We start from the raw sequence: 17,663 nt of genomic DNA, 5'->3' as shown, positions 1-17,663 counted from the left end.
CTCCAAGTATGATGCTTCATTGCCATGGGTTTATTGCCATTTGGAGATTGTTTCTATTCTCTTAGTGCTCTCTCCCTAAACAACATTCTGAATAATTTTATCCAAGCACCTATACAAACATCAGAATCATCCTGTTCATCTGTGTCTCCTTAACCTCTATCTTCCTAGAACAACATATTTTATATATTTATATATATTTATATATTTTATATTTTATATTTTAGTCTCCGTTCATCCTTTAAGTATCACCTTTTGGGGGAATCTTCTCTGATCTCTGTCTTGTGTCCCTTCTACGAGTCCCCACAGCACCTCATTTTCCATCACAGAGATTATTGCAGTAGCTTTGACTAGTCTCTTTTTCTTGAAGCTAGGAGGTCCTTGATAATAGAGTCTGAAATGTTTCCAAGTTGCATATTATTGAGCTTAATTCCTTATCTAAAATGTTTTTAAAATTAATGTAAAAAGTGATCCAGGAAAATGTTTTTAGTATTTATTTCCTAGAGAATATAGTCTAGAAAGAATTCCAGCCTCAAAAACCATTAGTATGGAACTTGTTGGTCAAGAAAGTCTGGGAGATACTGTTATATATCCTTTGCATAAATATACAATTCACATCTTAGCATATTAAAGGTTCTAAACAAAGTAAAGTTATATTTTATTAACTTGGTATTTCCTAAAGTTTTTAGCTATGTAATTTTATTATGAAATAAAGGCTAACATCCCACAGTTATAGTGCATGAAAAAAAATAGAGGACTGTATGAAATCTAGGATAGAAATATGATAATTCTGGATAGGCAGGCAGCTTATAATCAAAGAGGACTTTTGCATGAGCACTAGCCTTTGATTCTTGTGCAGGGCTAAAGGTAAACACTGGAGAAATTCTTTATACCTCTCCTTGGGAGAGAAGTTTAGGGCTTCATTAAGAGTCAGATATGTATTTGTTATGCCACAGTGCTTGGCAGAGTTCATCCTTTGTGGGCCAAGGTCAAGCCAAAAATGTTGTTAGGCAGAACTTCAGTCTTTACCAAAAGAAAAATAATTCACTCAAACACAGCTTAAATTAGTCTAAAGATAAAATGATTTTCTTAAAAAAATAATAATCACTTTTAACCTTTTCTAAGGGTAAATCCTTCCCTGGTGGCTCAGCAGTAAAGAATTTGCCTGCAATGCAGGAGATACAGGAGACCTAGATCCTATCTCTGGGTTGGGAAGATCCTCTGGAGGGAGGAATGACAACCCACTCCGGCATTCTAGGGTGGAGAATCTCACAGACAGAGGAGCCTGGTGGGCTATAGTTACACAGGGTAGCCAACAGTCCTTAAAAATCTAGGAATAAAACCACAGAGTTGGGAGGGAGGTTCAAGAGGGAGGGGGCCTGTGTGCACCTATAGTTAATTCATGTTGCTGTATGACAGAAATCAAACCAATATTGTAAAGCAATCATCAATTAAAAATAAATATAATTATATATAAAAAGAAGAGTTGGATATGACTAAAGTGACTTAGCACACAAACCGAAGGGTAAATGCATAGATAAGTTAAATCAAATTAGCCACTGGAATGGTGTTCTGGCACCAATTTCGATCAGTTGAGGCTGCTGGATGGATATAAACTATGTATTTGAAACATTTTAGGGCATTTGTCTCTATGCACAAAAAAAGGAAGTCAAGAAACACCTGGAGTAACAGGCAAATTTGGCCTTGGAATGCGGAATGAAACAGGGCAAAGACAAATAGAGTTTTGCCAAGAAAATGCACTGGTCATAGCAAACACCTTCTTCCAACAACACAAGAGAAGACTCTACATATGGACATCACCAGATGGTCAACACCAAAATCAGACTGATTATATTCTTTGCAGCCAAAGATGGAGAAGCTCTATACAGTCAACAAAAACAAGACCAGGAGCTGACTGTGGCTCAGATCATGAACTCCTTATTACCAAATTCAGATTTAAATTGAAGAAAGTAGGGGAAACCGCTAGACCACTCAGGTATGACCTAAATCAAAACCCTTATGATTATACAGTGGAAGTGAGAAATAGATTTAAGGGTCTAGATCTGATAGAGTGCCTGATGAACTATGGAATGAGGTTTGTGACATTGTACAGGAGACAGGGATCAAGACCATCCCCATGGAAAAGAAATGCAAAAAAGCAAAATGGCTGTCTGGGGAGGCCTTACAAATAGCTGTGAAAAGAAGAGAGGTGAAAAGCAAAAGAGAAAAGGAAAGATATAAGCATCTGAATGCAGAGTTCTAAAGAAGAGCAAGAAGAGATAAGAAAGCCTTCTTCAGCGATCAATGCAAAGAAATAGAGGAAAACAACAGAATGTGAAAGACTAGAGATCTCTTCAAGAAAATTAGAGATACCAAGGGAACATTTCATGCAAAGATGGGCTCGATGAAGGACAGAAATGGTATGGACCTAACAGAAGCAGAAGATATTAAGAAGAGGTGGCAAGAATACATGTTAGAACTGTACAAAAAAGATCTTCACGACCCAGATAATCATGATGATGTGATCACTCATCTAGAGCCAGACATCTTGGAAAGTGAAGTCAAGGGGGCCTTAGAAAGCATTACTACGAACAAAGCTAGTGGAGGTGATGGAATTCCAGCTGTTTCAAATCCTGAAAGAATATGCTGTGAAAGTGCTGCACTCAATATGCCAGCAAATTTGGAAAACTCAGCAGTGGCCACAGGACTGGAAAAGGTCAGTTTTCATTCCAATCCCAAAGAAAGTCAATGCAAAAGAATGCTCAAACTGCAGCACAATTGCACTCGTCTCACATGCTAGTAAAGCAATGCTCAAAATTCTCCAAGCCAGGCTTCAGCAATACATGAACCGTGAACTCCCTGATGTTCAAGCTGGTTTTAGAAAAGGCAGAGGAACCAGATCTAACTGCCAACATCTGCTGGATCATGGAAAAAGCAAAAGAGTTCCAGAAAAACTTCTATTTCTGCTTTATTGACGATGCCAAAGCCTTTGACTGTGTGGATCACAATAAACTGTGGAAAATTCTGAAGGAGATGGGAATACCAGACCACCTGACCTGCCTCTTGAGAAATCTGTATGCAGGTCAGGAAGCAACAGTTAGAACTGGACATGGAACAACAGACTGGTTAAGGCTGCATATTGTCACCCTGCTTATTTAACTTCTATGCAGAGTACATCATGAGAAATGCTGGACTGGAAGAAACACAAGATGGAATCAAGATTTCCAGGAGAAATATCAATAACCTCAGATATGCAGATGACACCACCCTTATGGCAGAAAGTGAAGAGGAACTAAAAAGCCTCTTGATGAAAGTGAAAGAGGAGAGCGAAAAAGTTGGCTTAAAGCTCAACATTCAGAAAATGAAGATCATGGCATCTGGTCCCATCACTTCATGGGAAATAGATGGGGAAACAGTGGAAACAGTGTCAGACTTTATTTTTGGGGGCTCCAAAATCACTGCAGATGGTGATTGCAGCCATGAAATTAAAAGACGCTTTCTCCTTGGAAGAAAAGTTATGACCAACCTAGATAGTATATTCGAAAGCAGAGACATTACTTTGCTGATTAAGGTCCGTCTAGTCAAGGCTATGGTTTTTCCAGTGGTTATGTATGGATGTCAGAGTTGGACTGTGAAGAAGGCTGAGTGCCAAAAAATTGATGCTTTTGAACTGTGGTGTTGGAGAAGACTCTTGAGAGTCCCTTGGACTGCAAGGAGATCCAACCAGTCTATTCTGAAGGAGATCAACCCTGGGATTTCTGTGGAAGGAATGATGCTAAAACTGAAACTCCAGTACTTTGGCCACCTCATCAGAAGAGTTGACTCACTGGAAAAGACTCTGATGCTGGGAGGGATTGGGGGCAGGAGGAGAAGGGGACAACCGAGGATGAGATGGCTGGATGGCATCACGGACTCGATGGACGTGAATCTGAGTGAACTCCAGGAGATGGTGATGAACAGGGAGGCCTGGCATGCTGCGATTCATGGGGTCACAATGAGTCGGACACGACTGAGCGACTGAACTGAACTGATATACCATTGTGCCTTATTTTCATTGGGTAGTCCAGAAAAGAGACAAATTCAATCAGATAGGTAAACACAGAATATATTATGGATATTTTAAAAAAATTCTATTGATTTATAATTTTGTAAGAAAGAATTTTGAAACACTATCACATGATTAGAGACTTTTTCATATATTGAACCACAACCTAGGTTTAGGCTGAATTTTATTTGAATGTGATGTTCTGTCTTTTTTGGTTTAAAATTTTAAAATATCACTTTACGTGAATGAGAAAATACGTAAATCTACATCTTTAGTGCAATGAACACAAATCTAGGAGAAAAGAAATTGGTCCCGGCCTAGGTTTTCCACCAATTACTTACATGACTCTGCCTGCACTCTCTCATTTCTGAGTCTTCGTTCTGTCCAGATGTAATTTTGGAGAAGGGTAAATAAACCAGTAATAGTAGATTAAGTTAAATGCTTATGAGGCCAAAAAGACAAATATTGTAAATTCTACATATATGAAGTATATAGAGTAGTCAGATGCATAGAGACAGAGAATAGAGTAATGATTGCCAAGGGTTGGTGGGATGGGGCAATGGAGAATTACTCCTTAGTATTTATGGATCTTCCATTTAAGTTAAAAAAAAAAAAGTTCTGGCAATGGATGTTGGTGATGGTTGCACAGTAATGTGAGTATAGTTAATGCCACTGAACTATATACTTAAAAATGCCTAAAACGCTAAAATCGGTGCTATATATATTTTATCCCAATTAAAAAATAAAAACATTTAAATGTTTTCAATTCCTAGAGGAGCCAATGAGATAACATAAATGAAAAGGCTGCTTTGAGTATAATGCAGTAAGAATTGGTGTATGTCATATTGGAGAATAAATGTTCAGCTGCTGCTAGGTCACTTCAGTCGTGTCCAACTCTGTGCAACCCCATAGACAGCAGCCCACCAGGCTCCCCAATCCCTGCGATTCTCCAGGCAAGAACACTGGAGTGGGTTGCCATCTCCTTCTCAAATGCATGAAAGTGAAAAGTGAAAGTGAAGTCGCTCAGTCGTGTCCGACTCTTCGCGACCCCATGGACTGCAGCCTACCAGGTTCCTCCACCCATGGGATTTTCCAGGCAAGAGTACTGGAGTGGGGTGCCATTGCCTTCTCCAATAAATGCTCTAATCAGTATTAGTTCAACAAATGTTTACTACATGATCTGTACCTAAAAGCAAGGAGAATAATGCTGGAACGTTGAAAAATCTTTTCCCACTAATATAATATATCACATCTATATTTCTGGCACAACGTAGCAAACCACTTTCTGACAGCACAATGACCAAGACCACCCCAGAAATGCACTATATAACCCTAAGCTGTGTTTGTTAAGAAGAGAAACAGAACAAAAAAATTTATGAGCTTCACTTTAGCTCCTATCAGTATATTTCAAGCAACAGAACACGTTCATTTTGCAGGTGGTGCTTTAAAGCCTGTACTATAGATTAAAAAAAAAAATCATTCCTAACAATTTTAAGCCCCTAAGACCCATTAATTAACTCTGTATTATGAAACATTTTTAAACCAATCATTTACCTCTTCTGTGCAAGCTGAAATGAATGCTAGCAAGCACTTTCACTTTAATAAATTAAGAGTTGTTTCAAAAGTTAAGATAACTGTATGCTCACACTGTATTATGTACATTGTCAGGTGATTTGAGTTATAAGAAATTCTTTATTGTGCATTTTTAAAAATCACCTTTCTGTGGGGAACCCATTAATTTCTTCCTGTCATCCTCCTCTCCTTCCCTCCAAGCCACCCACTAATCTAAGCATTCTTGAACACAAACCTTCTAAGTGTTTCTTCACGCATCTGTACTACATTGGGTAACTAAATGAAACGCAGCTGGGAAATACGGAGTGGACATTGAAACGACTCATTAGGCAGCTGTACAGAATAGACAGAAGAAAGCGGCAGGACAAGCTACCATGAAGATGCCTACAGTCATACATACCATTTCTTGCGGATGACTAGAAGCAATAGAAAATAAAGCCCTGGGGAAGAATATGGAGTTTTAGGATTCCAATGCTAGACACGAATAGAAATAAAACTTACTAAAAATACAGATTTGCAGATAAAATTCATACCAGAAAACACTCAATCCAAGACCATGATTAGTATTAACAAAGCTGAGGGTATGAATGATTAAAACAAAACAAAAACTGCCAATATTTTAGAGAAGTCAGTAATTAACAGGGAGCTTATGGCCCCAAATTATTTGTATTTTACTTTGCTTCTTAATCCTAAACTTGATAAGAAAATTAATACAGCATGCAGGTCATGAAATTTGGAGCAGGAAACCTTAAGTTAAAGCTCAGCTTAGCCATTTTCTATCTGGATAAATGAGTCTGTTCACTAATCTAAAAATAAATGGAGATAATATAGACTGCAAAAAGCTATATCTGTAAGGATTCAGTTATATTAATTGATTTGTTTTGAATAGCATTACTTGAAACCAGACTAACTTGGGTACTTCCTCTATTGTTTATTAGCTGCCTGACATATGAAAAATATTTAATGTCTCTAAATCTCAATGTATTCTAAGAAATGGGTAAGAAAACATACAAATTATGGGACTGTAATTATTACATGAAAGTGAAAGTGTAGTCACTCAGTCATGTTCGACCCTTTGCGACCCCATGGACTGTAGCCAACCAGGCTCCTCTGACCATGGAATTCTCCAGGCAAGAATAATGCAGTCGGTTGTCATTCCCTTCTCCAGGGGATCTTCCCAACCTAGGGATCGAACCTGGGTCTCCTGCATTGCAGGCAGATTTGTTACTGTCTTAGCCACCAGGGAAGCCCAATTATTACACAGGATAATATATGTAGTATGTTAGCACAATGTCACCTTATTATACACTACAAAAGTTAATTATCACTAGTAAAAGAAAGTACTTAGAGAATAGTTCATGTTCTAAAAATCTTTGTTCAACCTAAATATGATAGAGGATAATTTATCTTAAGCACAATTATGCATGATTTTATCTTTTCCATCGATGACCTACATATATTTGAAATTTGTAATGATAACTAGGATGAACAGCAATATCAGCCAATGCTATACATACCTATACGTGTACATATATGATCTAAACTAATGCAGTATTTTGAAAAGCTCATATAGCTAAATATCATACCTAAGGAAGAAAGTAAAGCTATGCTACTGATTTAAGAGACAATTAGCTAAGATATGCTAAGAGGAAAAGTGTTCTAGAGTTTCCAGTAAACATTGGAAGGCAAGACTACGAGAATCCAGAAAATGAAAATAACAATAATCTGAGAAACACAGCCCTCAGTTCAGTTCAGTTCAGCCACTCAGTTATGTCCAACTCTGCGACCCCATGAATCGCAGCACTCCAGGCCTCCCTGTCCATCACCAACTCTCGGAGTTCACTCAAACTCACGTCCATTGAGTCAGTGATGCCATCCAGCCATCTCATCCTCTGTCCTAACTATCACCAAATGGCCTGTTCTTTCTCTTAGCTGTACCACTTCCAGCAACCTCTTTCTGCAGACTGACATGTCACTTAGCAAACTACTATCCAATTACTCCTAACACCAAGTCATCTCTGCACTCAAAACACTTCCAAGATGTGTCCATTACCCAAGCATTTAAGTAAAATGCAGTCTAGGTTAAAATCTCTCTAAAGTGAAAGGTCAGTTCACTTAAGTTCTCATTCTACCCTACACATAGAGCACGAAGTTCCAAGGACACAGAACCACGTACTGTGCCCAAGCACTTCCTGAGTGTTCTCATTTTCCTGCTCATCTGCATTTAGTTCTACCTGAAAGCCTTCTTTTCTGTCTTTACTTGTTTGAATACCCAGTTACATACCTTTATATATAACTTGTTTCAGCTTACAAAATATTTCCATCTGTTCTCTCATTCCCAAATACTGTCAATTGAGTGCCAATTATGCAACAGGCATAAGAGATTCTGTAGGTGAAGTGATTTTTTTTAATTTGCTGAATTTAATTAAAACTTCAGCTGTAAAGATAAAATGCTTTAGCTATAAAGTGATATTAAAGCAACTATAGTTTCACATCACTGAACTTTGCTGTTTGCTATTGGAATACATTCTTAAATAAGTGTGGTCATGTTATACATCATTTTAATGTGCATTTCTCACTTTATGTTTTTTTGCTAATGACTTATTACTTGCTGTTTATTTTAAATTTAGTTTAGATCAGGGAAATGATGTTAGATAAAAAGCAAATTTGAGTGATTTTCTTATTTAAGTTCAAAATGGGTCATAAGCAGCAGAGACAACTCACAACATCACCAACGCATTTGGCCCAGGAACTGCTAATGAACATACAGTGTAGTAGTTGTTCAAGAAGTTGTGCAAAGGAGATGAGCCTTGAAGATGAGTGTAGTGGCTGGCCATTATAAGTTGACAGTGGCCAATTGATAGGATCATCAAAGCTGATCCTCTTACAAGAGAAGCTGCTGAAGAACTCAAGGTTGACCATTCTATGGTCATTCAGCATTTGAGGCAAACTAGAAAATTGAAAAAGCTTGACAAATGTGTGCCTCATGAGCTGACTGCAAATCAAAAAACAATCATCATTTTGAAGTGTCATCTTCTTTTATTCTACACAACAAAACAAGCCATTTCTCAATCTGAATGTGACATGAGACAAAAAGGAGATTTTATATGACAAACAGCAAGGACCACCTCAGTGGGTGGACCAAAAAGAAGCTCCAAAGCACTTCCCAAGGCCAAACTTGCACCAAAAAAATGGTTATGGTCACTGTTTGGTGGTCTGCTGCCCATCTATCCACTACGGCTTTCTGAATCCAGGAGAAGCCATTACATTTGAGAAGTATACTGAGAAAATTGATGAGATGAACCAAAAACCGCAAAGCCTGCAGCCAACGTTGATCAACAGAATGAGCCTAATTTTCCATGACAATGCTGGACCGCACATCACACAAACAGTGCTTCAAAATTTGAATTAATTGGACTATGAAGCTTTGCCTCATGAGTCATATTCACCTGACATCTCGCCAAACACTACCACTTCTTCAAGCATCTCAACAACTTTTTGCAGGGAAAACACTTCCACAGTTGCTGGAGGCAGAATATGCCTTCCAAGAGTTCATTGAATCTGAAGCATGGATTTTTATGCTGCAGGAATAAACAAACTTTTTTCTCATTGAAAAAAATGTGTTGATTATATTGGTTCAGTTCAGTTCAGTCGCTCAGTCGTGTCTAACTCTTTGCAATCCCATGAACTGCAGCACGCCAGGCCTCCCTGTCCATCACCATCTCCCAGAGTTCATTCAGACTCACGTCTATCGAGTCAGTGATACCATCTAGCCATCTCATCCTCTGTCGTCCCCTTCTCCTCCTGCCCTCAAACCCTCTCAGCATCAGAATCATTTCCAATGAGTCAACTCTTCACATAAGGTGGCCAAAGTACTGGAGTTTCAGCTTTAGCATCATTCCCTCCAAAGAAATCCCAGGGCTGATCTCCTTCAGAATGGACTGGCTGGATCTCCTTGCAGTCCCAGGGACTCTCAAGAGTCTTCTCCAACACCACAGTTCAAAAGCATCAATTCTTTGGCACTCAGCCTTCTTCACAGTCCAACTCTCACATCCACACATGACCACAGGAAAAACCATAGCCGTGACTAGACGAACCTTAGTCGGCAAAGCAATGTCTCTGCTTTTGAATATGCTATCTAGGTTGGTCATAACTTTTCTTCCAAGGAGTAAGTGTCTTTTAATTTCATGGCTGCAGTCACCATCTGCAGTGATTTTGGAGCCCCAAAAAATAAAGTCTGACACTGTTTCCACTGTTTCCCCATCTATTTCCCATAAAGTGATGGGGCCAGATGCCATGATCTTCATTTTCTGAATGTTGAGCTTTAAGCCAACTTTTTCGCTCTCCTCTTTCACTTTCATCAAGAGGCTTTTTAGTTCCTCTTCACTTTCTGCCATAAGGGTGGTGTCATCTGCATATCTGAGGTTATTGATATTTCTCCTGGCAATCTTGATTCCAGCTTGTGCTTCTTCCAGCCCGGCGTTTCTCATGATGTACTCTGCATATAAGTTAAATAAGCAGGGTGACAATGTACAGCCTTGATGTACTCCTTTTCCTATTTGAAACCAGTATATTGGTTACTATTTGACTAATAGAGATGTGTTTGAGCCTAATTATAATTGTTGCTGCTGCTGCTGCTAAGTCTCTTCAGTTATAATTGTTAGGTAGTTAGAATAGGAAACAGGAGTCCAGAATGGCGGTGGCTAAAAGACAAGGAAGGGAAAAGCCTGCGAAAATAGAACAAAGGAAGGTCCGAGAACCGGAGTGAGGACCTCAGGTAGAACAAACGGCACTCCTGGCTAGCCCAATTGACACAGGGCAGGCCCAGGGGGAGGAGAAAACATATAAAAAGAGGAGCCAAAGGGCCGGGGTTGCATCCCCAACTCGTGCTCTCACTCTCTCTCTTCTCTTCATGTCTTTTGGGTTGTCATGCCCTCATGGCTCAAGGATGTATCTTCCTTTATTTTCTAAATAAAACTGAGCTGTAACACAGAGCTGTAACACTGTGAGAGAACTGTGACACGCAGAGGCCTTTAACTTCTGTCACTTCAAATTTTTGTTGTGACGAGACAGACCGAGGAAATTACACCCCCCTAACATAATGATACAGAATTTAGGATCCAAAAAGGGAATTACATTTTGACCAAGTTAATATTATGCATTCTAGAAAGCAATATATGTATTCTTCGGCTTGGGGGAGCACATGAGCTTGCGTTAAGTGTACTGAAAACTCCTTTGTGAAAGTGTCTATAAATAAAAGAATGTTCAATCCTAAAAAAAAAAAAAAGACTATGGACACCTTATGTTTGACAAAGGAGGCAAGAATATACAATGGAGTAAAGACAATCTCTTTAACAAGTGGTGCTGGGAAAACTGGTCAACCACTTGTAAAAGAATGAAACTAGATCACTTTCTAACACCACACACAAAAATAAACTCAAAATGTATTAAAGATCTAAACATAAGACCAGAAACTATAAAACTTCTAGAGGAGAACACAGGCAAAACACTCTCTGACAAAAATCACAGCAGGATCCTCTATGATCCACCTCTCAGAATACTGGAAATAAAAGCAAAAATAAACAAATGGGATCTAATTAAAATTAAAAGCTTCTGCACAACAAAGGAAAATAGAAGCAAGGTGAAAAGACAGCCTTCTGAATGGGGGAAAATAATAGCAAATGAAGCAACTGACAAACAACTAATCTCAAAAATATACAAGCAATTTATGCAGCTCAATTCCAGAAAAATAAACGACCCAATCAAAAAATGGGCCAAAGAACTAAATAGACATTTCTCCAAAGAAGACATACAGATGGCTAACACATGAAAAGATGCTCAATATCACTCATTATTAGAGAAATGCAAATCAAGACCACTGTGAGGTACCACTTCACACCAGTCAGAATGGCTGTGATCCAAAAGTCTGTAAGCAATAAATGCTGGAGAGGGTGTGGAGAAAAGGGAACTCTCTTGCACTGAGGGTTGCAAGAGGGAATGCAAACTAGTACAGCCACTATGGAGAACAGTGTGGAGATTCCATTAAAAATTGCAATAGAACTGCCTTAAGACCCAGCAATCCCACTGCTGGGCATACACACTGAGGAAACCAGAATAGAAAGAGACACATGTACCCCAGTGTTAATCGAAGCACTGTTTATAATAGCCAGGACATGGAAACAACCTAGATGTCCATCAGCAGATGAATGGATAAGAAAGCTGTGGTACATATATACAATGGAGTATTACTCAGCCATTAAAAAGAATACATTTGAATCAGTTCTAATGAGATGGATGAAACTGGAGCCAATTATACAGAGTGAAGTAAGCCAGAAAGAAAAACACCAATACAGTATACTAACATATATATATGGAATTTAGAAAGATGGTAATGATGACCCTGTATGTGAGACAGCAAAAGAGACATAGATGTGTAGAGCGGACTTTTGGACTCTGAGGGAGAGGGTGGGATGATTTGGGAGAATGGCATTGAAACATGCATGCTATCATGTGAAAAACGAATTGCCAGTCTATGTTTGATGCAGGATTCAGGATGCTTGGGGCTGGTGCACGGGGATGATCCAGAGAGATGATATGGGGTGGGAGGTGGGAGGGGGGTTCATGTTTGGGAACTCATGTACACCTGTGGTGGATTCATGTCAATGTATGGCAAAACCAATACAGTATTGTAAAGTAAAATAAAGTAAAAATTAAAATTAAAAAAAATAAAATAAAATCTTTTAAGAAAAAAAAGAAAGAAAAAGAACTTTTTAAAGGATTTATGATACAATCAGCAACTTGTCTCAAGCAATAATTTGTCTCCTTTGAAAAAAATTTAAACAAAGTTTCAGTTCAGTTATGTCACTCAGTCATGTCCAACTCTTTGCAACTCCATGGACAGCAGCACACCAGGCTTCCCTGTCCATCTCCAACTCCATGAGCTTCCTCAAACTCATGTCCATCGAGTCAGTGATGACATCCAACCATCTCATTCTCTGTCGTCCCTTTCTCCTTCTGCCTTCAATCTTACCCAGCAACAGGGTCTTTTCCAATGACTCAGTTCTTCACATCAGGTGGCCAAAATATTGGAGTTTCAGTTTTCTCATCAGTCCTTCCAATGTATATTCAGGACTGATTTCCTTTACGATTGACCACTTTGATCTCATTGCAGTCCAAGGGACTCTCAAGAGTCTTCTCCAATGTGCTTTTTGATGTCTTCAAAAGCATCAATTCTTCCATGCTCAGCTTTTTTTATAGTCCAATTGTCACATCCATACATGACTACTGGGTAAACCATAGCTTTGATTAGATGGACCTTTGTTGGCAAAGTAATGTCTCTGCTTTTTAATAAGCTGTGTAGGTTGGTCATAGCTTTTCTTCCAAGGAGCAGTCACCATCTGCAGTGATTTTGAAACCCAAAAAAATAAAGTCTTTCACTGTTTCCATTCTTTCCCCATATATTTGCAATGAAGTGATGGGTTTGGATGCCATGATCTTAGTTTTCTGAATACTGAGTTTTAAGCCAACTGTTTCACTCTCCTTTTTCACTTTCATCAAGGGGCTCTTTTAGTTCTTCACTTTCTGCCATAAGGGTGGTGTCACCTGCGTATCTGAGGTTATTGCTATTTCTCCCAGCAATCTTGATTCAAGTTTGTGCTTCATCCAGCCCAGTATTTTTCATGATGTTCTCTGCATATAACTTAAATAAGCAGGGTGAAAATACATAGCCTTGACGTACTCCTTTTCCTATTTGGAACCAGTCTGTTGTTCCATGTCCAGTTCTAACTGTTCCTTCTTGTCCTGCATACAGATTTCTCAGGAGGCAAGTGAGGTGCTCTGGTATTCCCATCTGTTTTAACAATTCTCTACTGTTTTTTGTGATCCATTGAGTCAAAGGCTTTGGCATAGTCAATAAAGCAGAAGTAGATATTTTTTTGGAACTCTTTGCTTTTTCTATGATACAATGGATGTTGGCAATTTGATCTCTGTTGATTCTGTCTTTTCTAAACAGCTTGAACATCTGGAATTTCATGGTTCACGTACTGTTGAAGCCTGGCTTGGAAAATTTTGAGCATCACTTTGCTAGTGTGTGAGACGAGTGCAATTTTGTAGTAGTTTGAACATTCTGTGGCATTGCACTTCTTTCAGATCAGAATGAAAAGTGACCTTTTCCAGTCCTGTGGCCACTGCTGAGTTTTCCAAATTTGTTGGCATGTTGAGTGTAGCACCTTCACAGCATCATCTTTTAGGGTTTGAAATAGCTCAACTGGAATTCCAGCACCTCCCCTTCCTTTGTTCATAGTGATGCGTCCTAAGGCCCACTTGACTTCGCATTCAGGATGTCTGGCTCTAGTCTACTGATCACACCATCGTGGTTATCTGCATCATGAAGATCTTTTTTGTACAGTTCTTCTGTGTATTCTTGCCACCTCTTCTTCATATCTTCTGCTTCTGTTAGGTCTATACCATTTCTATCCTTTATTGTGCCCGTTTTTGCATGAAATGTTTCCTTGGTATCTCAAATTTTCTTGAAAAGATCTCTAGTCTTTCCCATTCTATTGTTTTCCTCCATTTATTTGCACTGATCAATGAGGAAGGCTTTCTTATCTCTCCTTGCTATTCTTTGGAACTCTGCATTCAGATGGGTAAATCTTTTCTTCTCCTTTGCCTTTCACTTGTCTTCTTTTCTCAGCTATTTGTAAAGCCTCCTCAGACAACCATTTTGCCTTTTTGAATTTCTTTTTTGGGGAATGTCTTGATCACTGCCTCTTATACAATGTCATGAATATCTGTCCATAATTCTTCAGGCACTCTGTCTATCAGATCTAATCCCTTGAATCTATTTGTCACTTCACTGTATAATTGTAAGTGATTTGATTTAGGTCATACCTGAATGGTCTAGTGGTTTTCCCTACTTTCTTCAATTTAAGTCTGAATTTGGCAATAAGGAGTTCATGATCTGAGCCAGTCAGCTCCTGGTCTTGTTTTTGCTGATGTATAAGGCTTCTCCATCTTTGGCTGCAAAGAATATATTCAATCTGATTTTGGTATTGGCCATCTGGTGATGTCCACATGTAGCGTCTTCTCTTGTGTTGTTGAAAGAGGGTGTTTGCTATGACCAGTATATTCTCTTGGCAACACTCTGTTAGCCTTTGCCCTGCTTTATTTTGTACTCCAAGGCCAAATTTGTCTGTTAATCCAGGTATCTCTTGACTTCCTACTTTTGCATTCCAGTCCCCTATGATGAAAAGGACATCTTTTTTGGGTGTTAGTGCTAGAAGGTCTTGTAGGCCCTCAAAGAACCATTCAACTTCAATTTATTCAGCATTACTGGTCAGGGAATAGACTTGGATTACTGTGATATTGAATGGTTTGCCTTGAAAACGAACAGAGATCATTCTGTCATTTTTGAGATTGCATCCAAGTACTGCATTTTGCACACTTTTGTTGACTAAAAGGGCTACTCCATTTCTTCTAAGGAATTCTTGCCCACAGTAGTAGATATAATGGTCATCTGAATTAAATTCACCCATTCCAGTTCACTTTAGTTCACTGATGCCTAAAATGTGATGTTCATTCTTGCTGTCTCCTGTTTGACCACTTCCAATTTACCTTGATTCAAGGACCTAACATTCCATGTTCCCATGCAATATTGTTCTTTATAGTATCATATTTTGCTTCCATCACCAGTCGTATCTGCAAGTGGGCTTTGTTTTTGCTTTGGGTATGTCTCATCATTCTTTCTGGAGTTATTTCTCCATTCTTCTCCAGTAGCATATTGAGTACCTATCAACCTAAGGAGTTCATCTTTCAGTGTCATATCTTTTTGCCTTTTCATACTGTTGAAAACTCATCAAATGGATCATATTAACCATGGCCTTATCTAACTCAATCAAACTATGAGCCATGCCGTGTACAGCCACCCAAGACGGATGGGTCATATGGAAAGCTCTGACCAACATGGTCCACTGGAGAAGGCAATGGCAAACCACTTCACTATTCTTGCCTTGAGAACCCCATGAACAGTATGAACAGTGTGAAAAGAAGTTTAGAAGGTGGCAATAAAATACATGCATTATTATTACTCTGACTTTCATTTCAAGGAACAAGAGGAAATTATTCGTCATTCAAAATACACCAAAAAAGAAAAATACAAAAACCAACCTGATGCAAAGAGTGCTATATAGAGAGAGTGTACTCACAATAAAAGCAGTAAGACTTAGTTCAAACAATCTTTTTGACTTCATGCAATTTTTTGCACACATTTTATAATAAATCAAGCATATGAAATAATCTTGATTTTTTATATCATGTTTAATCATTGTTTCTTTGCCATGAAAGTAATTTCTTCCATTTATCTAGTTAAATTTTTTCAGATCTAACTAGGAACTCCTATAATATAAATAAAACATAGGGATTTAATATACCTAAATCTTCCTCCCTGGCAGCAATCTATCATTTACTTAAAACAGGATTCAGAAATTTTTATATGCAAGAAAACCCACAAAACTTGTGTAATGAATATAATGAATAAAGAGCATCTACAAATATGAAGAAACAGGAAGCAGTTTGTTTTTGTACTTTTCTTAGATTGACATTTGAACCCATCACTTCAAACTTAGAGATACTTCATCTAAAAAGTGCCTCAAGGGTGAATGAAAACACATATTGAGCGTATTATTGGGCATGAAACAAATATAACTAAAAATTGATTTATGCAATGTTTTCAAATCATTTGTACAGTCTTTAAACATAGACAAGACTCAAGCAAGAAACAATCCAGAAATAAGTGGAGATTGTCTAAATTCTCGAGCTAGATTGATTGTTCTTCATATCTCATTTATCTTAGCACTAGAAAACATTGTCACCATAAGTAGAAACAAAATATGCTAATGGTTATGTGTTCTACAGTCCTTTGAAAGATAATCTATTTTGACATGACATGCAAATTTTTAACATCCTGGCCTACATCTTTTTTCCCTCCTGGCTATAAAATAACCAAAAGTTTCAAGGACCATCTGGTAAAACAAAGGCCTGTAGATTTTTAAAATATTCAAATATTGAGCACTGACATTTTGATAACACTATTATATGGTAAGTTAATGGAAAAATCAATGTCACAATATTACTATTAAAATTATTTTTATTATTATGCTTTATACATTACTATTTTAAAAATCAATTTTCCATTATTATGACCTAACAAAATGGAAAAAAATTTTTAATTGTTTTATGAAAAATACATATTTTTACCTAGGAGACAATGAAGATTTACTAAAATAAAGGTACATTTAACTTAAAAGTTTGATGTGGGCTTATTTAAATAAAGTAACAAATAAACAAATGGGACCTAATCAAATCTACAAGCTTTGCACAGCAAAGTGTAAAAATAAACAAATAAACAAAAAGACAACCTACAGAATGGGAGAAAATAATAAAATGATGTGAGAAAGGCTTAATCTCCAAAATATACTAACAGCTCATACAACTCAACAACAAAAATCAAATGACTCTACTAAAATATGAACAGAAGACCTTAATAGACATTTCTCCAAAGAAGACAAACAGATGGTTAGTAGGCAAATGAAAAGATGCTCAACATCTCTGATTAATAAAGAAATGCAAATCAAAAGTACAGTGAGGTACCAATTCACACTGTTCAGAATGGCCATCATTAAAGTCTACAAATAACAAATACTGGAGATGTTGTAGAGAAAACAGATCCATCTTACACTGTTGGTGGGAATGTAAGTTGGTACAGCAACTATGAAGAATACTGTGGATGTTCCTCAAAAAGCTAAAACTAGAGTTACCATATGATCCAGTAATTCCACTCCTAGGCATATACTTGGACAAAACTAAAATTCAAAAAGTGATATTTGCACACTATTCATAATAACCACAACATGGAAACAACCTAAATGTCTATCGACAGATGGTGGGTAAAGAAGATGTAGTCCATATATGCAATGGAATACTACTCAGCCATCAAAAAGCAAAATAATGCCATTTGCAGCAACATGCTACTAGATATGATCATATTAAGTGA

Source organism: Capricornis sumatraensis, chromosome 17, assembly GCF_032405125.1.
Source record: "Capricornis sumatraensis isolate serow.1 chromosome 17, serow.2, whole genome shotgun sequence".
In the NCBI taxonomy this organism is placed as follows: Eukaryota; Metazoa; Chordata; class Mammalia; order Artiodactyla; family Bovidae; genus Capricornis; species Capricornis sumatraensis.
Note: the sequence above shows the minus strand (reverse complement) of the source record.